This window comes from Poecilia reticulata, linkage group LG17 (assembly GCF_000633615.1).
Source record: "Poecilia reticulata strain Guanapo linkage group LG17, Guppy_female_1.0+MT, whole genome shotgun sequence".
Taxonomy (NCBI): Eukaryota; Metazoa; Chordata; class Actinopteri; order Cyprinodontiformes; family Poeciliidae; genus Poecilia; species Poecilia reticulata.
Genome location: NC_024347.1, coordinates 28,870,519 through 28,894,334, shown reverse-complemented (window position 1 = coordinate 28,894,334; position 23,816 = coordinate 28,870,519). Strand labels below are relative to the sequence as shown.

Here is a 23,816-nt window from a genome sequence, read left to right as displayed (position 1 = left end):
TGAGATTCGGCTCATTTTTTATAGATCCTTCTGACATGCTTTGAAACTCTACTTGTTGTCAGGCCAGAATCATGTGGAGCCAAAGCTGAATCCTGCTTTTATGTGCTATTTTTATGTGTGCAGTGGTAGAAAGTAACATTTAAGAAATCTCTTTTTTTATTATTAGCGTTTAAATGCTGGTTATAATTCCAATTTTCTAAAAGGAAGCATGAATTTATTTATTAAAATACATCTAACTGTAAACATCTGAAAAGGAGCTTTAAAAATCCATTTTTTATTCTTTATATTAACTGTTTTTAGACTCCAGTTGACTGTACAGAAAACTACAATAATTTCTTGTGGATTGTTTTGTTTCTGTGTTTATTTTTTTTTATCTACACAAGTGCAGTGCAAAGTCATTGCTGTATGTTTTACCTGAGAAGACAAAGTTTTCTTGATTTGACTGCATGCAAGAAAGCAAATGGTCGTTGTTGTGCAGTCTGGATAAAAGGCTCATTCAGAAGTGCATGTTTAATCTTTTAGGTTTTGTTGTTGACTTGCTAAACAAAGGGAAAACACTTGCAGACTTTTTATTACTAATTATTTACAGTCAGGTTTAGATATGCAGTGTGTCGAGTTGCTCTGTACTTTTAACAATGTACAATTTGACATTTCTGAAGGTCCAGTTGATGTTGAGCCAGGGTTAAAGAAGCAGTTTCTATAATTGTCTTTACATTTAGAAGCTGTTCATTTGAAGCACGTTTCTCAATTCAACCTGAATTTTATTTTATTTTATTTTACCAAGGCTCAATTTCCTGGTTCCTTTATTTCATCCCCACTATCATTCCTTTGCATTTCCACAGTGGGGTTAAAATTAAGTTTCTCTTACATTTACTATCTTTGCTCCGCTCATGATTCTTGGTATATCCAAAAACAGTCCCAGAAAACTACTGCAGGAAAAGTTCCTTCAGTAAAATCCACATCTTTGTGTTGCAAAGTCAACTGGTCGATTGTTACTGGGGTTTATTCAATACGGTTCTCCTTTGTTAGTTTTCTTTTAAGCCCTAAACTGTTCAAAAAACAAACTTGTGTTGGGAATGTGAATCTTGAAATTTGTCAGACTTGTTTCCAGTGACTGATGACCTTTGACCTGATGTAACTCCACCACATATGTGGCTGTTTATTGTCTTAGAGCTGGAGATTAGAGTAAACAGAAACCAGTTCAATGACTATGACTTATTTCATCTACAGACAAATGAATCTTAATGAGTTTCAAATCACTCAGTAATAAATGTTTTAGGTCCTTAAAAGTGCCAGATATATTTTCCCCCAGAACCCAAACCAGGTTCTGGAAAGGAGAGAGAATTTGTGTTTTATTCAGGATATGAAAGAGTCTAAGAGGCATGATGTAGATGAGATTACTCTCTATGTTGATTCAGTATCCAAACATTAATTAAATCTTTATTGAAACATATTGCTAGGTGAAACGTAAAAACACTAAAGTGCCTCCGGTTTCTAAACTGTGCTGCTAATATCAGTTCTCTAATTTCTGTGCTTTCTGTGAAGCTGACTGAGCAGCTGACCGAGCAGCTGTTCTCAGGATGGCGATGCCTGTATAAAAGGTCAGATTCAGTTCGGACTGAGAGGACAGACTGATCAGCAGCACAGAGAAAGACATCACCAAACTCTGCGCTTCGTTTGGTCTCTGATAGCAGTTTTTTTTTTAAAGATCTATAAAAATATAACAGGAAAAATGAAGTAGGTGGATGTGAGGGCGGGTGAGTCAGTCTGTCTGCTCGTTAAATTGCTCCCTTTTAAAAGCTTTTGCTGCAACTAAATGCCCCCTGTTGCATTATAGTGAAGTCGAGATGGGCATTTAGAAATGTATGATAGTTTTTATTGGGTGGAGGTTTTGCACGGAGCAGAGAAGGTTTTTTTCATACCCTATTCCTTTTTGTTTTGCTCCCAATGACATAACTTTGCTGTGATGTTTAAAGAAACTTCTTTTGTTTTATTTTCAGGATTTGAAAACTTGACATTCACTGGGAAAATGGTTGTCTGGTCTTTGTTTGTTTTTCCTCCCATTTACTTCCTTTTTTCTTCATTTTCTTCATTTTTGTTTCTTAAGAACCTACTTTTATCATAATAGTTCAACTTCCACATTTATTAAGAACAACATTACTCAGGTGGATCGCAGCATCTAAATCAGTTGGTCTAAACTAAATATTTTAGCTTAAGCTCTGATCTGCCCTCTGATTGTTGTATCTGGAACTGAACTAAGCAACATCGTTCCAATCTCTTCTTGTCCAACTTCAGTGAACCTTGTAAATTTTAGCCTCAGTTTTGCTGTTTTTAGTGGCGCCTGCTGTGATCCTCTGTTATTCAAGGGTCATCATGTTGCATGTTCAGAGATTTTACTCTGCATTGCTTTATTAAACAGTTGTTTGAATTACTGTTATCTTTTTCTAATGTCATACTTGTCTTCTCATTCTCCTCTGACTCTTACCATTAGCATATTTTCTGTTTTTCACAACATTATCTGTAAAACTGAGAAGGCAGTGATCAGAAATTTAGAGTTTTGACCGTATTTTGACCAGTCCAGTCCTTCAGAGTCACCCAACTTCAGCAAGATGTCTTCATCACCACTAGGCTGAATCAATCAATCAACCAATCAATCAAATTTTATTTGTATTGCACATTTCAGCAGCAACACATTTCAAAGTGCTTCACATAATTAAAATAAAAAATAAAAACAGCATGTGACATAGAATAAACACTGAGGAAGAGAAATAGATTTTAAGAAAGCATTAAAAAGGAAACAGTGAGAAAGAGAAATAAAAAGTAAGGATAAAAACATTAAAAATAAGTAACTCTAAACAGGTGAGTTTTAAGTTGAGATTTAAAGGCACCCAGTGTTTCAGCTGTTTTACAGTTTTCTGGAAGTTTGTTCCAAATCTGTGGTGCATAGAAACTGAATGCTGCTTCTCCTCATTTGGTTCTGGTTCTGGGGATGCAGAGCAGACCAGAACCAGAAGATCTAAGGGGTCTGGACTAAACCATTCAGTGATTTATAAACTAACAACAGTATTTTAAAATCTATTCTCTGAGCTACAGGGAGCCAGTGTAGGGACTTTAAAACTGGTGTTATGTCTCTATCTTCCTGGTTTTAGTCAGAACAGCAGCAGCAGCATCTGGATCAGCTAAAATTACTCCTCATTGATATTCAAAATAAAGACAATATGGTTTTTTCACAAAATTAATTATATTTTGTTCAAGACATCATTGTGAAATAATACAAAATAGTGAATAATTTGTACCTACAGCAACTCACAAGCACACTAAATGGCATGCAGCCAGTGTGGAAATGCTTATTTTAGTCATTACAGACTGGAAACTGTGCTGGGATTTGGAGGAACTAAACTGAAAAATATATATTTTTCTTACCGTAGCCCCGCTGATATATAATTTTAAACATATAATCAGACAGCGGTTCAGAAGTGAGTCGTCTGTTTAATCTGCCATTGGTCTTTTGGTGAAAATAAGTCTCTCAGTAGAAAAAAGGAAAAGTCAGTGGGGGTGCACCATCAGCCGGAGCATGTGGGCATCAGCAGTGTGTTAGAGACACATAGTTGGATCCAACAACATTCCTCCAGACGCTGAGGTCGGCCGTTGCTTCCCTGACAACCAGCTGCTTGGAGGGAAGGCTGCCCCAACACACACACACACACACACACGGCGCAGGGCAGGGTGTGCACCAAATCAAAGAGCACGCCCACACACACACACACCCCCGTCACGCTCAGTCACACACTCTCCGCCCCCCATCCCACTTCTGTCCCGGCTGGCACGGTACCACGTCCGTAGTGGTTCTGCCAGGATGCGTCTGCTCACCAGTTGACTGACCGTCACCAGCAGCATCCATCACAGAAACGGGCATTTCCTGTACTTAAACGTCACGTCAAGGAGTTTTGCACAAATAATAATTAAAACTTTTTGGATCGTATCAATTGTTGCCTTTCTAATATATGAAAACATTTATGGCTTTGTCACTGAAGATTAATGAAGAGTGGATCTGGTCATCTGTGACACCAAAATGGAATATTTGATCAAATATTTAGAGTAAAATCAGCTTTTCTGATTATCTCCTGATGCCTGTGTGCAATGTTTTCAGTGTGCTTTGTCATTTTTTCAGTTCTGAAGGTTCTTCAGGGATGTTGAGCTCAGTATTTGCTGGACCCAAACCAATAATGAAGTTGTAGATTGTGCACAAGTAATAAAAATTACAGCAAATAAGATGAAGACCCAGATATTTACTTGTCAAACCATCTAAAGATAATTACAGCTTCATTTGATGTTAAAGACCTTTCAGTTTGAATTAGACTGACTAAATTTAACATTTAAATAATCAAGAGCCACAATTTAAAAAATGAAATGATGCACAGTGTCTATGGTAAAGTATTACCGTTTTTATTTCTTTTACAAATAAATCAAATTTGGCTTAAAAAAGACCTGCAATGTCAAAGTAAGTATTTCTAAAAAAAAAAAAAAAAAGACAAATTAAAATATTTAATATAAAATGAGTGACTACATAAATATTCACCATAAAGTTTTAGCCAGCCAGGGAATAGAAGCAGCTGAAATCGTCACCTTTTTTTTTTTTTTTACGCCTAATCAAACTGTCTTTATTAGAGAGATGCAGCTTTTAAAATGTCATTCTGGTGAATTCCTTTCATGCTGCTTCAACTCGGTCTGTTTAGTTTCCTTGTAACTAATATTTGGTCTGAAGCAGTAAATGCTGCACAGGGGAGAAGTTAAAATACTGATGTACAACCACACAGCAGCTGCAGTTAAAGGCTCTCTGGTTTATTTGGTACATTCGTGCTATAAAGAAATTATGAGTGGTTATTAATTTTAAGTAAGGCAATCTGCTCTGAGTTGACAGAGGAGAAATAAAAAGTAATGATAATAAAATAACATTTTTTCATGTTTTAACAGATGCCTGTGGTCTGAGCTGTGACTAGGTTGTTTCTTTGGTTAAGTTTGTGTCTGGTTATTTTTTATTTTTTTGTTTAGTGTTTTTGGGTTTTGGTTGCTTGAATCATATTGTATCAGAAAAGCATGTTTTACAAATCTTCATCTGCTTTCATAGGGGCAATGTTATGCTTTCCAGCCACATTTTTACTCTTTTATAGAACAATCAATTATCTATTACCTTCATTTGTTATAAAAATGGTGTATATATCAAATATGACTTGAAAGAAACTTGATTTTGTAATTTACCAACCTGAAATTGGGTTTCTGTGTCTTTAAAAGCTTCTGCTTTCTGAAACTCCGACTTCAGGAAGTCGTCACAACATGGCTCCTGTATTAAGTTTCACCCGGTGTTTGCTAATTGCTGCTGGCTAGTCTGAAGGAGCTGGGAGGGGAGTGATGGCGGAGGGGGGGGCCTCTGCGGGAAACTGCCTCTCCTTGGAGGAGATGCCCCGTAAAGGCGGGGCTATGCCCAACCAGGCATTTTACACAGCTGAATGGAGGTATGTTTTTTATGGGGAATAACATTATAACATTATATAAATATCAAAAATCAATTTTACATAATCCTGCGCCTCTATAAAATGAAGCATTTTCAGATTTGAAATGTTTTTGTATTTTTAAAACTTGGTTGGAATCAGCAAAACGCTGACACCACTAACAACAAATCTTCACCTGTTAAGGTCATAATCTGTACCAAGCCGTTCCACCAGAGTCACGTTGGCCTCCTGCTCAGCAGACGTTTTAGACGGTTTTACGGCAGCAAGGAACTGCCGACACGCAACATAAACTTTCCTTGAACGCGCCGAGATCAAATGAGGTCAACCGCTGGGTCACTGTGCATTCCCTTCAGCGTTCTGATCCGTCTGAACAGAGAGCGGCTACTCCTGATTTCCTCCTGGGTCAGGGATCAGGAGGCAGCCGCTCTGAGCTCCTCCACCGCAGAGTTAGGCGGCTTACCAGCCACCGTGGCTGCCAGAAATTTTCTGGATCCTGATGGACACACTGTGTGATTTACTGCGACAAGCGGAACAAATGTCAGCAATGAGGTCACCTTGGGCTCCAGGTCTGCAGCCGATGATGAACCTGGTCGGCTTCTGAAAGACGCTCAGACAAACCCAGGCGCCTTCACAGAGAATATCAAGCTCCATTCAGATACAATAACTCGGTAATATGCTGCAAAAAAGAGTCCGCTGACATCTACCAGGCATTGTGGTTAGTTATTTGGGTAGTATTGACCAAAAATAATTACAATATTAATGCATGGTGTTGCAAAATAAACTACAAACCCAAAAAAAGTGTGAAAAACGTTTTGAGCTACATGTCAAACATTCAGATATGAAAATTCACTTAATTTTTTGTTGTTACTCAACAGAATGTAAAGTAAAAATCATTTAAATTTTTTAACAAATGGCAAACTCTGGAATGCTTGGTGAAATTTACCTTAAGTGCAATAAAACTCATTGAAAGTTGGATTATTAGGATTTATTAGACCCTATCAGTCGTAGTAAAGATTTCCCATGTGAATAATTTATGGTGTCCCATATTTCCTACTCTTGTTTTTAAATCCTGACAGATTATCTGCAACCAAAAGCATACAGATTTAAATGTAAACAATAAAATTAAAAAATCAGTTTTCAAACAGACAACCGACATGAGAGACATTTGGACTGGCTTGTGAGTACCGGTTAAAACTCGAGTTGCAGCAACGGACTAGAGAAAAAAGTCAAAGTAGGGTAAGGAAGTATGCAGTGGTCTGAGGGAAGGATGAGGTAGTCGGGTACAGAAATCAATCAATCAATCAATCAATCAAATTTTATTTGTATAGCACATTTCAGCAGCAAGGCATTTCAAAGTGCTTTACATAATTAAAATAAAAACTGCATGTGACAGTGAATAAACAGAAAGACAAAGAGAAAAAAAATTTTTAAAGAAAAAAAAAGGTTAAAAAAGACAAATATTAAAATCCGCACCCCTTGTAGGACTTCAGTTAAACGTCTCACACCTCAGAGTTTTAGTTAAAACGCCATTTAACAAGGATTCTCACACCCCTAGATATAGATTCGTTTAACTGGGACGTTTTCCGGGGGGGCTTTACATAGTCAGTGTGAAATAGAAATAAAAAGAAGTTGAAAAGTAAAGATAAAGACATCAAAGACATCAAAACCCACACTCTAAACCTAATTTAGCCATAAGCAACTCTAAACAGGTGGGTTTTAAGTTGAGATTTAAAGGCACCCAGTGTTTCAGCTGTTTTACAGTTTTCTGGAAGTTTGTTCCTAATTTGTGGTGCATAGAAGCTGAATGCTTCTATGGATTCAGCTTCTACGGATTGGGAAAGGAAGCATGTCAGGTTAGTCAGCAAGTGAGGCTTATAAATAACAAGGAAAGTAAGAAATGAAGCGGCTAAGGAATCAAGTTGGGTAAGGATCCATTTTTCTTCTAGCAGGTCTGTTGTGTTCAGCATTATGAACCTGTTCGGTGCACATAGCTCATTGTCAGGAAGTATAAGATAACTTGTTGAAGCACAGCTCACCAGGAATAAAAGAGCAGCTGGATTTTAAAAGCAGCAGATTAATAAAAAAGCATCAAACATGCAGAAGTAGGATAATATACAACAAATCTTTATTTGATATCACAGCCACGATGAAATCTGTGCTTCAGTAAGATGATTTAACAAGGACAACACAGAATATTATTTTACAGTCATGCTGTTGTTCTTAGCTTATTAGTTTTGTGGGTGAAAGGCCTCACATATATACTGCAGAGTCCTGGGAGCCTTTTATCCTTCAACTCGACTTCTAATACCAGTTTACTCACTGGTCACATACCTGACTGCTGATTGATTTCTCTTCTTGTGCGCTTGTTTTAGACTTTCTGTTTTTTTAGCACTTTTATCTGAGTTCTGTCAGTATTTTGCCAGTGGCGGCCATTTATTTACAATCCAGAGTCTGTTGCTCTGACTCATGGGTGGAACAGTCGATGCCAAACCCTCTCCATCCCAGCCTCCCTCTTTCCTCCTCTTGTTTTGGAGAAATGCCAGATAACCAAGAGCAAACATCAGTTATGTTCACTAAATGAGTTCTTAATAAAATCTTCTCTGTAGAAGAGCAGTTTTAGGCATAAGGCAGCCAAATCAACTGGTTTTGACCTCAACCAGACACCGTAGGTGAACCAGGCTTAAGGACAAGCCACCTCTCCTCAAAGTTTCTCACCTCTCCAGTTTTTCATCCTGCCTGGATGTAATGAACAACTGCTGGATGAGGTGGCACGTTGGGCGAGGATAACATCTTGATATGTCTGGAAAAATTCCCTTATCGTAAATTTACGCATCAGGCCGCTGCTGCTGCAGGCTGTGTTGATATCCGGATGCATTTACTTTGCGTCTGTCGTTTTCAGTGGCTTGTCTTTGATTTGATGTTGCCGTCGCAGTGAAGGGCGTCCTGCAGGCATGCAGAGTTTCCTAAAGGTGAAAAGTGACACAATTTATGACTTTATTCCAACATGTTTCTCTTAGCGATAAGTCAGGACTTTGCTTAAAGCATCAGAGGATATATGCTGCATCTCATCGGACGCTGATGTGGGGCGTGATTAATAAAGGTTTAGGAAGATGGAAAGTCTTGTGCCCTACTCCAATAATGGATTACTCTTACCTTGACTGGACGGTTATATCAAGCTGATGTGTCAACGTGCTGCGTAGATGTTGTTGAACATAGATTGAGGTCAGGCCCGTCTCTCTCTCTGTTCTTCTGAAATAATTCCTCGCTGTTGGAACGGCTGCATCACTTCAGGTGGAGGCGTTTCCTAACTGATGTGAACCCAGCAGACTGCTCATCTTGTAGCTTTCTGACAATTCAGGAAAAGCATCCAGACGAAAAGCCAGGTCCAAAATGGATGAATGTCCAGGATCAATTTACGCTGCACCAAAAGGCGATGAGTTGTTGTTCATGAGTTTAGTTCAGTGGTTCTTAACCTTTTTTGAGGTACCGAACCCACCAGTTTCATATGTGCATTCACTGAACCCTTCTGTAGTGATAAATAAAATATGATGTTTTTTTCCCTCCAAATTTAAGACATAGGGGTGACCCAAATAGAGTCTAGTTGGGTCACCCCAAGATCACTAAGTCTTCTTAAAAGGTAGAGTCTCTGAGAACAGTTCTTCAAAATATAGTCAGTGTTTTCAGCAAAGTTGAGCTGACTGTCCAGGAACGACCCAAGGTATTTAAAATTTGCCACAGTTTCAACAGGTTGGCCATCAAGAGAAACTGGAATCACTTTAAGGTCTTTAGGTGTTTAAATCATTTAATTAGCTCTACATTCTTAGGATAATTACAAATTAATAATAAATAATAAAGACTTTGCGGTATTCTGGTTTAGTAATGTAATTATATTTGTTGTGTTACCACCCCCACGCCACTAGAGGCAGTAGCAACCCCGAAAAGATGCGACTAAGGAGATAAATAAACAAACACCAAAATTTATTTTTATCATATTTTACCTTTCTTATTTCAAATTGCACTTAACATGTCCACTTCAAAAATACACCTGAACAGTGCCACAACACTGTCGTGTGTGATGCATGAATGTAGTAACATTCATGCATCACTAATTCTCCTGTTTTAATGTAAAATGCTCTGTACCTACTGCCATCTAGTGGTAAGAAAATTACATGATTACGCCGCTAGTCACTACTACAGCAGAGACACTCAACGATGGCATTATTTGCAGATAATTGGTTTTCAAAAAAATATTTTAAATTACCGTATTTTCCAGACTATGAACGCACCATACTAACCGTACCTTCAAATTTTTTTAACCCCCCCCCTCCTCCCCTCCTGGAAACTTACATATATCAGCCGCACCGGGCTGCAGGCCCTTGGTATCTCTGCCGCTCTCGGTTTCCCATAAGGACCCAGCAGAGGGCAGCAGAGAGCTGCGTCCTAATAACTGCTGGATATATTAAGGACGCAGTTCTCCGTTTCCAAATCCGGTTTTGTTCACGCCGAGTTTACGTGCAGCGGCTCTATTTCCCTCCTGTACTGCCAGATTGTTACCCCTCAACTTAGAAGCTGCATCATATGAGTTTGAAAACATTTCTCCGTCGTGCCTCCTGCTAGCATGTGCTTGTTCTCAATGAAAATGAGCGCTTTCTTCTTTGATTTCCAATTTTGACTTCCAATTATTCACTTCCTGCTAAAGAGCCCCCTGGTGGTTGAAGAAAAATCCACAGAAAAGCCACATGTTCAAAGTGTAGGAAAAAAGTAGCAGCTTATAGTCTGGAAAATATGGTAGGTGAAATTGGATAATTTCCACGGCACACCTGACGATCACTCACGGTTGAAAAACACTGATCTAGACGAAGCTAAGATTATGGGACTTTAAATTTCTTCACGGTTTCATTCAAATGATGTGGTTCCTGTTCAGCCAGGATAAAGATTAGCAGTTTGAAATCTGGGTTTGTGGTTTTCAGTGGAGAAATGTTGGATTTTCTGCCCCAAATCAAAAAGATTAAAGGAGCAGTATTAAAATCAACTTTTTTGATCTTTACATCATGTTATTTTATTTCTTTATCAAAACCATACCCAGAGTGTTGCTTTGATTCTTTCATGCATGGATGAGAAATCCTTAATTGGACATTTATTTGTACTATAAAATGGTTGTCAGGGTTTAAACCGCCCCTGTTTAGAGCTGCCTTTCATTAAGCAGAGCATTAATTGATCAATATATTTGTACATTTACTTTATGTCTTTGATAATGGCTTTTGACAAAATAAAATGTGTGTTGCCTGTTTTATAGTCGGTTACTTCTCTATGTTTTTATGTTGTGAAGCAGTTTGAACTGCCTTGTTGCTGAAATGTGCTCTGCAAATAAACTTTACTGCAACAGTTATGAGCCAGTGCTGCTCAGCTAAGATGAAACTCTGAATTTACTAGAGGACCCAGATTCTGACAGCAGCCGATCAAAGGACTAACATTGTCCGATGAGTCGCTCCTTCAGGAAGCAGGATTTGTTTTTCGGACACGTCCATCTGGGAGGAGGCCTGGAGGGCGAGCCTGTACTTGCAGGAGAGAATGTTTTAAAGTTGTGCTGGGGATTCATGTATCCTCAGATGAGTTGGAGGGGCCAACAGATGAGAGACAAGACAGGATTCTCACTTTTAAATAAGTACTGGAGGATGGATGGAGAGTAGAATTAAATCCAGTCTGCTGAGTATTTTAAAGTGCATCTTTAAAAGGCCTAAATGAAAATAAAATAATCAATTGTGAACATAGCACTAAATCTCAAGTAACACTGACAACCGAAATGTCAGATTTGCTTAGAAATCACTTTTTCTGTTTCTGTTCGGTTTAAAGGCTTTTCCATTTTGTACTGTGACAAAAAACTAAAAAATCATTCACTGCTTCTTTCCCTCTTGTTCTAGCTGCTGTCAGGTTTTTCTTTTCATGTTTTACCCATATTTTCTACAGTAAATCAGTTTTGGTCCTGGCTTACAGTCGATCCAGTGTAAAGAAAATGGGAAACCTCAAGCCTTTAAAACGAAGATCGTTGCACGGGCAAAATGAGGAGGTGGGCAAAAACAATTGAAAGCTTAAAGTTCTCTATGCTAGTGATTAGACCGCTCGTCCTCCCTCCAGTCATAATGGACAATTTCTTCCCTTAAGTGGAGTATCAGCAGTGCTAAAGCCTGTTCCAGTCTCCAGCGAGAGCCTTCATCGTCTAACTGCAGAATCACTTGTCCTTGGCTGCAGTGCGATGCCAGCGGGCTGCATGGGAAAAAACACGCTCAGTGCATGTATGAACACAGAGAGAACAGAAACATTCATGTTCTAGTGAACCGTTGTCCAGCAGAACACTTTAAACGTCTCGGACATGGTTGATAGTGTTGCTGTGAAAAACTCAGGCCATGTTCATTTATCTTAGATTACAAAAAAAATGACAAATATATTTATCTGTTGGCCATTTATCCAAGACTGGCTTTGTGGTTACACTCTGTAAGTGAACAAAAAAGAACAATGATGGGAAAAACCTGTTGAAGTGACCCTCTGATCGACACGTCTCCACCTCAGTTAGCACTATTCAGATATTCAGTGCATTAATAATATTAAATAAGATGGTCACTACATGAGGCAGCCCCTTTGCACAGCAGGTTTTAATGCTGAAATCACGTTATTTTTGTTTTGTTTTTAGTGATTATTGTTAAGCTATCACCATGTGTTGACAATATGGTATTGTCCATATTATCACCATATGTTGGTGATAATCTGTGAAAAGATCAGCCTTCTCCACTTCCTCCCTGAGCTGCTACTGAAGAAATGCATCATTCATGGCCAAAATCAACCAGTCAGAGCTAGGAGGCGGGTATTAGCGCTGTCAATCAAACTTATGTATGTGCTGCTAAACGTGTTAATGGTAGAGAAACAATTTACTGTTGCAGGAAAACTGTTTAGCTGCCGGTGGCTATACATAGCCTGTCATGCTAACTGCAGAGGGAGTAATGAGCAGCGCTAAGCCCCGCCTCCCGGCTCTGATTGGTTGTTCTTTGGTAGCACTGGGTGAAGGAAGATGAGCTCTGATGTTTCACATATCTGTCTCATACTAGACTGTCATAACATGGTGACAGTTTGCACTAACATGTAAAAAATATTTTTTTGAAAAGTTACATTTTGCAACTTTAATAAATAAAAAAAACTGTGTCATTTCACTTTAGTTCACTGGTAGTAACTTTTATTTTGTCTTGAGGATAAATATTTGGTAAACCAACCAGAGTACCTAAAGGTTTACATGCATTTATGTTTTTAGCTCAATCATCCAAAGTGTAATATAAATGTTGTTCTGCTGTTTCTGCTAAGCCTAACTGGTCCATGACAAACTGGTTCCTTTGAAAGGAAATGGTAGCATCCACCAGAAAGCAGCCCATATGGTTGCTTCCATCATATCACAACTGATGGTGTTATTTCTATCAGCCTTCCTCATCGCTGCCTTAAAATATTCCATCACATACTAAACTATGTGAACCAGCCCAGGCTGCAGCAGCTGGCGATCAGACAGCGGAGCTGCTTTCTGGCCAGCAGCTCCACCGTCGGCTCTCAGCCTCTTCTGTAACCCAGACAGCCCAGAAGATGAGTCATGTGTACTGTAAAGGTCATCCATCAGAGCGTAAGAGCGGCGAGGAACGAGGGAGACGAAGGGGGGGATGAGAGGAAGGCAAGTGATGGAGGAGGGAGGCGTTAAGTGTTGGCTTTCCATGTCAATTTTTCTGTCAGGAGCAGTAAGTGGAGCCTCTTCTTCTGCTGCTTCTTCTTGCACTCACTTTGTAGTGTTTCTACTGGCAGCAGGCGCCAACACGGCCCAATTTAACCTCAGAGCATTAACACATGGCAAACTTTTGGCAGAATTTCAAACATGTTATTTAAGTCGCCTGGCTTCCAGCAAAGATTTGGTTGGTCGAAGGGTTTTAGGCTCTATATTTGATGCTGAAAGTATCTGGGTGATGCGTAATGAGACTGACTTTACGTTACTGAGAAATGTTATGGCTTTAATCTCATACAGTTTTACCATATAAAAAAATATGAACTCTTTACCAGATTCAAAATGAATCTGAACTTCCATACCAAAAAATACAGAAGAAACAATTATCTCAAAATTATTTTTCTCAGAATTCTGAATATTTTCTGAATTGCGACTTTTTCTGATTTCCAACCAATTTTTTTTTTTTTTTCAGAATTCTGGATTTTTGATTTCCTGAGATTAAATTTAGATTTTGAGAAAAGCGTTTATTTTTTTTGTTTGTTTTGTTTTTCCCCAGAGGTCCTAATCATACATTTTGAAAAAACACACATTGAAAAGTCCTTGTGACTTTTTTTCAACAACGAAGCCGAACTGGAGACGCTTATGAAACATTTCACAACCCTTAACCCCTCCTCAAGAAAAAAATAGTGATATATATATATATACACTGCTCAAAAAAATAAAGGGAACACTTAAACAACACAATATAACTCCAAGTAAATCAAACTTCTGTGAAATCAAACTGTCCACTTAGGAAGCAACACTGATTGACAACGGGGACCCTCGTCGGGTCAATCAGTGTTGCTTCCTAAGTGGACAGTTTGATTTCACAGAAGTTTGATTTACTTGGAGTTATATTGTGTTGTTTAAGTGTTCCCTTTATTTTTTTTGAGCAGTATATATTTATATATATATCAAAACAATAGAGTGAGATCCAACGTTGCTGTCAAACGTTGCTGTAAACCCAGAGAGCTGTTGACAACACAGATTGAGACTCATTGTCTTACCTTAATAATCCTGTTACTACAAATCCATCTGACCGTCCTAAATCAAACACCAGGCAGTATTTACTCTCACTATCCCCAGAGTTTTTGCCGTCCTGTCATTTCGGTTCTCTTTTATCCGAAGATGGAGAGCTGTTACCTTTCCCGCACCTCCTTCGCCTCCTTGGCGGCTTGAAGCCGATGGCTCGGCTGCGGTGGGTTTGATAGATGGGGGGGGCCTTGCTTTTGGCAGCCTTATCTCCAGGCTCGCCAAGCAGTCGTCATCTGCCACTTATCGCGTCTATAAACACCTCCTGTATATACTCTGCTTAGGGGGATGGGAGAGAAAAAATGGTGGCAAAGGGAGGATGCCTCAGGAAATAACCTGAGGAAGAAGCAAATACTCATATTGATGAATTGGACAGAGTATAAAATATGTTTGTCCTGCTGGCCATATCTGTTAGCCTCCTGATCTATAACAAACAAAAATATATGATGGAAGAGCAGGGGAGGAAGACAAATGTGAAAAGATGAGGTTCAGTACGTTTGAGCGCAAATAGAAACAGTATAAAAGTTTTAGGAAGTGAGATTCCAGACGGACATAGAGTGCTGAATGTTAGCAGCTGAGTAACATGATCAAATGTTAGCACGCTTCCTCCTGCCTCTGAGTTTCGTCTGGTTAGTTTATTTCTGATGTAGTTGTTGGTGGCGTAGTGAACTGTGTAATTAGAAGCCGTCACCCCATTAGAAATTACAACCAGCATAAAACAGAGTTATAGAGTTTTTGAAATAGTCAGCAGGAACTAAAAATATTCAAGCTTTACACAGTTTGTGTGTTTGGTGGTCAGCAGAAAGAGACATTCTTTTAAAAGGGTGTTACGACTGGCTCAGGGTCGTAACAAAAAACATGAAACCATACCGTGGTTAAAGTGAATAAAAGTAAATGTTTATTAACAAAAACAACTATCAAAACAAAAGAAACTCAAAAGTGCAAAAGACGGGGAGCTGGGGCCTGGCAACTAACATTGCCTCTGCAGAGTGGACGCTGAGGCGACAAACCACCAACGACCAGCAACCAGTGACGAGCCACCCAGCGCCCCCGAAAGACGAAGACAGCCAGGTTTAAGTATCCTGCACTCCAATCACCCGATCAGGGACACCTGCAAATGGGAGGAGCACAAAGAGGGACAACAAGACCAGCCTACAAGGCCCAGGGCCGTCACAAAGGGCATTAAATATGTGTAGTTGTATCAGTTGTCACACCTTTAAACCACTGGATTTAACTGGATGAAACTGTAAAGTGCAAGATACTTGCACTAAAAAACTAAAAGCTTGACTAAAAATACTTGGTAATTCTTGTGGTTTTGCAGTGTCTTACCTCGAGTTGGAGATATTTTGTTTAATGAAAGGAAGTCCTAGATGTAAATTACTGTGAAGTTTGGTGTTTATCAGTCAGCATGTCAAAGAGTTTTAGCATAGCGAAAGTTTAGCAGAGCCAAACAAACATTAACTGTTTTTCATAAGCTAAAATTATGTCAAAATGAAGTTGAAACCGATGAAAACATTAAAGCGGTGAGTTGTAGTTTTTTATGAGTGGGACAAAGATTAAAGAAGCAATTTGAGAAAATCTTTTTGGAGCTAAACTATTTTAGAGGTCACTACCAGTTTCTTTTTATGACTCGACTCGATTTCTCAAAGGTCAACTTCGCTCACTTCCAGAAAGAAACTCACTTTTTTCAGACTTCTCCAGCTGCTCCCATAGATGCTGTTTCATATGATTTGAAGAACCAAAAATGTATTTAATATGGGATTGCTTTGCTGGGCTGCACAGTGGCGCAATTGGTAGAGCTGTTGCCTTGCAGAAAGAAGGTTCTGGGTTCGATTCCCGGCCTGGGGTCTTTCTGCATGGAGTTTGCATGTTCTCCCTGTGCATGGTGGGTTTTCTCCAGGTACTCCGGTTTCCTCCCACAGTCCAAAAACATGACTGTCAGGTTAATTGGTCTGTCCAAATTGCCCCTAGGTGTGAGTGTGTGTGTGCATGGTTGTGTGTCTCTGTGTTGCCCTGCGACAGACTGGCAACCTGTCCAGGGTGACCCCGCCTCTCGCCCGAAACGTTAGCTGGAGAGGAACCAGCACCTCCTGACCCCACTGAGGGACAAGGGTGTAAGAAAATGGATGCTTTGCTGTGTGTTTTCGTCTGTGTGCTGCGTCCAGAAGTTTGTTGTTTTGTGTGTATTAATTTGTGAGTGGTCTGGATGCTTTCCTGTCGGTGTCTCCAGGGTCTTGTGTGTTTAATAAATTGTTTCCGTAAACTAACGGAGGTGTTTATTGCTTGCCTTTTAAAATGTGAATGAATCGTGTGGAGCGGAAGCAAAGAGCTAAATGACATCAATTAAGGCGATAAACGATGTTTAACACATCAAGGGACACGGACACATTATGGGTGTTGGATAAGTGCATCAACCTCAGCCAAAATAATTCAACATGATTAGAGATGCAGACTCTGTAACCCTGAGGTCACATTTAAAGCCATGAAGCGTTTAAATTACCTTTACTTTAGGAGGTGTATTCAGATGGTTTTTGTTGTGAGATGTAAACTAAATACATCCTACGGTATAAAACCACTGATAACATTCAGAACAGGGTCTTTATTATAGATTCCTTCATTTAAAGATACAAACTCCAAAGGTTACCCTGGAGACCAAAGTTTCTCCTTGTGAGAAAAAGCTTCCCAGAAACTTCTATACTAATATAGAAGTTACAATTTCCAAATAACCTTATCTAAGGAGATCTAAATGGAAGATGATCATCCTTCCACCATACTTTAGGTCTTCCTGGTGATAAACTGTTTATTTTCCAAACATGGTTCTATGCATAAAGGCTGAATATTTCCATTTCAAAGCTTGTTGTTTATTCACATATATCTGAGTTGTGCTGTAACGGCTCCAAACCGCCAGGCTTGATCAACCCGTTTCTAACTGTAGGGTCACCAGTGTTGCTCACGGAGCTTTAACTGGTTGTTGTGTTTTACTCTTACATCCCTCTGAGCTGCTAGGTTCACTCAGTGTCACTGGTAAGTTTCCCAACCCTTTGGAGACGAGGTCTAAATGGCCATCCCAGTCTCTCTTCTCAGTGCGTCAGCACTCGCTATGAAGCCATGTAGCGATAGCTAGCAAAACTACTACTAACCCTGCACACACCACAAACTCTAACTAACACACTTATAGTCTAAAAAACCTGGTAAAATCCACAGCATCGCTGCGACCTAGTCTCTTGCCGTATCCAAATCCCCCCCTATCGTCTCTCTCCGCGTGTCTCCGTTCTACCAAGCAACAGACCGTCAACACATTTTTATTGGTTGTTTTGAAATGTGGTACATTTAGACCCCACAAAATAAGGCGGCAATGATCGATCTTATTTCTGGCTTTATTTTGAAGTAAATAACCACAAAACCAATATAAAAACACCACTTTTATAAAGTTTGAAGTCCGTGCTGTCCAACAGAGTCAAAATGAAAACTCGGTATGCCGTCCGTTATAAATGCGCCACATGCTTGTACGCTCTACAGCGGGCAGCGACTACAGAGGGTTAAGTAAAAGCAATAAGTTTATTTTACTGACATGTTCATGCATTTGGTAGAATTTGCGGATATTTGACACATTATAGATGCCTTTCATCACCTCTGTGGGTCAAACTGACCATGGAAATATTTGATTACATTGACTACTAGAAAATGTTGCTTTATATTGCAAGGCAAAAGATTAAATAATCAGTATCGTACCTGCACAATGTGTACAGAAGCTCACATGACTGGATAAAAATGAGAGTAGTATTTTTTTACCTTACATAATCTTAGCATAATAATTCAGCAGAACTGTAGTTTGACTTGAATTAGATGAAGGTAATTCCCATGTTACTCTCTGAATCCCTTGTGACGTTCCTCCGCCTCATTTTAGCTTGAATGTTTTTATTATTTCTGCTTTTCCTCATCCGAGCGTCACTTTCCACTGTGAACAAGTTCTCACTGTTTACTGTACACATTATTTTCTGTCTTCACCAGACGATGTTTCTGTCATCATCTTTCTGTCGTCTCTCACATTTTTTGCTCCTCATTTAATAATGTTTTGTCCTCAGGTGAACTCTTGATGCTCCATTTGTTCAGTCTTTTTAAATGCAATTATTTGTGGCGTTTCTTTCGAAGCCTTTGCAACTAATAACGCTTTGCTGCTTCTTTCTAGATTAATGCAGCCAATAACATCAACCACCGGGGGAGTCTGGGGGTCGAACTCAACCAGGAATAGATTTAAAGTTGAAAAATTGATATTAGAAATTAAATTAGGGCGACTGAGACTCAACTAATATTTCTTTCTTTGTAGAAACCAACAGATAAGACTTTGGTCATTCAAGCAACTTCAAGTGTCGGTAAATGTAGCCTCATAATTTTCTTTACTACTTGAAAGCAACAATTAACCTCAAGCTATTAAAAAACCCAGTTTGACTTGAAAACTGGTGTAGAATGTGATGAAAGTTTCATTTTAATTTATTACATTTATGTGAAATGGGTTTTTTTTGTGAAACATTTCCTAAGTTTAACACTTTTAATTACTGCGATAGACTTTATAATAAACTCATTCAAATCTCTTTTGTGCTGTGAAGAAAACACATTTTCACACATTGTTTTTATATTATTCTCATATAACTTTATTAAAAATCTCTTAAATAAAACGTCTTCAAAGGAAAACACCTGTAATTGGATATTTTTAATTATGTATACATCATACAAATAAATTTAAATACTTGAATAAAATGGAAAAACCAACATTTCTTGGCATGAACTTTGGTGTTGAGTCTCACTGCTATACTCAATTTAACTTTCCTTTCCAGTCGCGTGGAGCACGTTATTTATTTTTATTGTTAAATTAAAAGGTGCTTTAAGAAAAAAAATGTGAAAAATCCAGCAACACATTTTTTCTTGCTGAACATTGGCAACGAAGTTCATCATATTCCTGTTATGCGCTGCTGTGAAGGCGCCTGGCTCTGCGCCTTTGCTTTTTGACAGATAGCCCTTATTTTTCCACATTATATGGCCTGTGAAATGTAAAGGTGAGCAGGATGTGTGGAGGTTGTGTGGTTGGGGTAGCGGTGGTGGTTAGCGCTTGAAATAACGACCCATTCTGTTGGTCCAAGACCGTTGGAGCCAGCCGGGGCCTTTTTCTTTTGTCAGCGGTGAAAAATGAAGCATTTCTGAATCCACAGCACTCGCTGTGCTTCCCTCTAGGCGCCTCAGATACATTGAGTTAACATAAAGCAAAATTCAAGATGGGGGCGGCACCGTTGACAAATGAAGCGCCTCCGTGTGTTTTGGAGGACAAATAAAGGGCCCTTTTCTTTTTTAGAAATAAGATTTGCTCCATGTTTGTTCCCTTCAGGCTCAGTTTTTCACTCTGGCTTGAATGTTTCTGAGAATGACGATGGAAGATGGAATATTCTTGAAACAGAAAAAACAGAGAATGATGTGAGCAAAGACCATTTACCTTCAGCCTGCAGACCGTTGCTGCTTCATTCCCATTTTGTCACATTACGGCTTATTTTCGCACTGCGCTGCTTGTCAGCCTGACAGAAAAGTCGCTGCTCTGTCTGATCACGGCACCTGGTCTGTTGCAGCCTCTTAAAAATGGATCCAATTTGGGTTTCGGCAGCGAGAGCTTGCTGGGGTACAAATGAGGCACCTCAGCTCGGCTGTCCACAAGCTGTGCTCTCATCCAACTTGGACTCATTTACAGTCTGCAGGAGAGAGGAAGAGCGGATGGTCCGAATAGCCGTTGGCTGCGTTTCGGGGAGAGCGTGGCGTTTCGAGGTCCAGAGACTTGTGGGCTAATTAAAAGGAGCTTGCGGCCTGTGATGTAGTCACGCTCACTGGCTGCCACTCCAGGACGCCAGACAGACGGTGGCGTTACTGTGCAGTTTCCTCGTTCCCTCCGGATCAAAATCATGTTGAACATTCTCTCATGTTTGTGTCTGAGAATGTCTGATTCTGCAGCAGCCATTAGATGTGTGTGCATGTACGTGTGACACTCTGTGGGAGAGAGCTCGGCTATTAAAGCTTGCCCAACACCGACGCTTTGGCACATTCAATTATGAAGGCGCATTAAGGATCAAAGTCTTCTGTTGTTTCAGGGAGATGCGGGCTAAATCTGGCTCCGTTTTCCATCTATGACAGATTTTTATTCCTTTAAGCAATTAATCAAAGGGGCAGTTTTATGTAAAATTTACTTTTTTCAGCTTTCAATTATGTCATAATTTTATTCCCTCATCAAAAGCAAACCTGGACATGTATGATTCAGAAATCCTTTATTCTCCCATGACAGCCACACTCTAAAAAGAAAAGGTTGAACCAACTTAATTGAATTGCTTCTATGGGTAACAAGCAATTCAATTAAGTTTATCCAACTTAATTTATTAAGTTTAACCAATTCAATATATTCTAATCATCCAACTCAATTTGTTAATTTTTTAAACAAATTTATTAAGATATAAGGCAGTGACTTCACATTAGAGTCACATTCACACACAAGATTTTAAATGTTTATTAGAAGAAAATAAATAATTTGAGTAAGAGTGACTTAAATTTGTTGTCTTAAACATACTTAATAAATTTGTTAAATAAAATTAACAAATTGAGTTAGATGATTAGAATATACTGTATTGAATTGGTTAAACTTAAATTAAGTTGGATAAACTTAATTGAATTTCTTGTTACCTATGGAAGCAATTCAATTAAGTTGGTTCAACTATTTTCTTTTTAGAGTGTAAGTTTTGAGTTAAATGAACACAAAAAAGTAAGTTGGCATAGCAAAAGCAAAATAATTAAGTTAAATTAACGTAAATAAGTCCATAAGATAAACTTCAGCCCAAAAAACACGTTTTAGAGTGCATTCAGCTCTACAAAACGCCTCACACAGGAGCCGTCCCCCGTAAGTCCCCCACTCAGCTCCTTCAGACTAGCCAGCAGTAATTAGCAAACACCTGGTGGAACTGCTGAGCTCATTATAGAAGCTACTTCTCAGTGAAACGCTGGTAAAAATGTTGCTAAAGGGTTAATAAAGGAGCCATGTTGTGATGACTGCCTGTCCTTTTCAAAGCAATAAATTACTAAGTTGAATTTATTTTAAGTTATATTTGAAATAAATAGCATTTTATAACAACTGAAGTTAATATAGTTATTTGAAGGTGAAGCTTCAGAAAGAGCAGGAGACAGATGCCCAATTACGAAACATTAAATTACAAAGTGAATTTTTTTTAATCATATTTGATATATTTATCATATTTATAGCAACTGAAGCTAACATAGTTGCTCCATTGTGCTGTAAAATGGTACAATTTGCCTGGAAAAATGCATAAAACTTCCCCTTTAATGTTTAATAAAGCAACACTCCAGCACTGTGGTACAGGAGCTCTAATACGCAGCATTTTGGTGTGACTGGACACAAAACCAATCACCTTAGATTGGTTTAAAAGCACCTCACCTCTGTGCACCTCTGAATAGTCACTTGGGTGCACTTTAAGTCACTGGAGTTGGAGTAATTACCATGGAGAAAATGTGGTGTAGAAGAATTATATCACCACAGCCGAAAAGTCATGTTTCCTGTAAGTAAAAGTCAATTAATAATTCATGCTGCCTTCAAGAGTGAGCTGATAGTTCATCACACAGAGCTGCTGTACTTCTCTGTGTGGGCTGAACTACTCAAGCGTGGCGTACTTCTGCCCACTTCCCATTCATTGTTGCTACAAGGTTTTAATGTGAGAGGAATCTAAAATCGAGGTTGTAACACCAAACCAGACGTTTGTTCAGGTGTTTCTCAGCGAACAGACGGACGGCTGGCAATGACAAACCAAGCCAGCTTCCATTTCTCACTGAAGGGAGTCTGCAGATGCCGGGCTTTGACAGAGCCATTAAGACACGTCGGCTTCCTGGGACGTCGCGACAATGCCTTCACCCCACTATGTCCAATGTCTTACACGAATCAGTCACTTGTTACTCAAACACTTCACTCTGACTTTGCTGTAGTGGAAGAAAATCTGCTGCATTTTCTTTCACTCCAAACGCTAATATTTTTGAAGCTGTTTTTATCCAGATTCATTAGATGTAAAATTGATTTACGCTTTTTTTTTTTTCGTGAGGGGTCACAGACCAGCTTCAGGGCGTAGCATATAAAGTTCACATCAACGTGAGCACAAGGCTTTTGTAAGCATATTTCAGAAGATTAGTGATTATCTGCTTTATCCAATTGATCCCTAAAACATTCCCAACTAAACTTAAAGCATATCATGAACAGATGAAAAAATGAAAGAAACATTTATTAATAGGACCAACTACAAACTACAAATTCAAGTTGAAATGAAACATGTAGCAAAACCTGAGGCTGAATGAATGTCTACAGTCTGAAGGAAACTCGTGGTGGATTTTGTTGTATTTTTGGTAAATAATCATTACATCCTTAAAGAAGAAAATAATGACAGTGACATTCCCACCCATGGTAGCAGGTTGTAATCGTCTGTGGTTTTCAGACAGTTGCAGCTCACTGTGCTGTGCCATTAGTACAGTATGTCATCTGATTCTCTCCAAAATACATTTTAAGGTCAAGACCTGCGATATCTCCACACGTTGCGTAGGGTTAGCAGAGAGTCGTGCTCTGGCAGATTGAAAGACTAATTGTTGAAGCTCTTTGGAGGAGTATGACGGCAGCAAGACTTGCTATTTGCATATCCTTCATCTGCCTGGTGTGTCAACAAAGGAGGTTTGCTCTTTCCACTGCTGTATTCAGATGCAAAGCAAAGTGAATGTAATTATGTATGCTTTCTTTTTTTCAGAACATTTTGTTCTGGTTTTAATATGCTCTCTGTCATGAATTTCAATTGAAGTCTTCTTTGTTTCCCTTTACATTAATGGGTGAAAAAAGAGAACTGTGCAGGGTTTAATTGTATTTGTGTGGAAATGTGTTTTAATATTTGCCTGGCGGCAAGTTGGGTTAAAAATTCATATTTCATAAAGAGATGATTTGCAGCAGTAATGGCTCTTTTAGATCACCAGCATTGCAGAGGTGTTGCCGGGCCGAATGTTTGAGAAAAGATCCAAAAGACGACATCACTGCCTTTAAAATCTCCACAAATCAAAAGTTCAGCAGTTTGTCTTCAGCAAAGAAAAATAACAAACGTGAAGGAAGTAGAAAACGGCTTGAACAAATCAATCAGAATATTCAACTCCTAGCATCAGGAAAGTCTAGAATGTAAACGCCAACCACTCCTTCACCTGCGGACTCGTATAAATGTTTCCTAAAGACTCATTTCCTATTCATTTCATCAGTAAATTTAACCAAGCAGGATTCCCAAAGCTCCAAGACAAACCAGCTTCTGCTTCTCCCTGGTGTGATTTAACGATCGTCAGGAAAATAAAGAGATTGATTCTTTTTTTCTCCAAGTTATTAAAGCAAAACATTCAAAAGCCTGTCTGGTAGATTTCCTTCTGCAGATTAA

At 39.0% G+C, this 23,816-nt stretch overlaps 1 protein-coding gene across 2 annotated transcripts in view; it reads left to right on the top strand.

Moving 5' to 3' along the window:
* Window positions 1-23,816, top strand: part of LOC103480019 (receptor-type tyrosine-protein phosphatase N2-like) — a 166,445-nt gene that overhangs the window by 73,329 nt on the left and 69,300 nt on the right. The gene's annotated exons all lie outside the window — the stretch shown is intronic.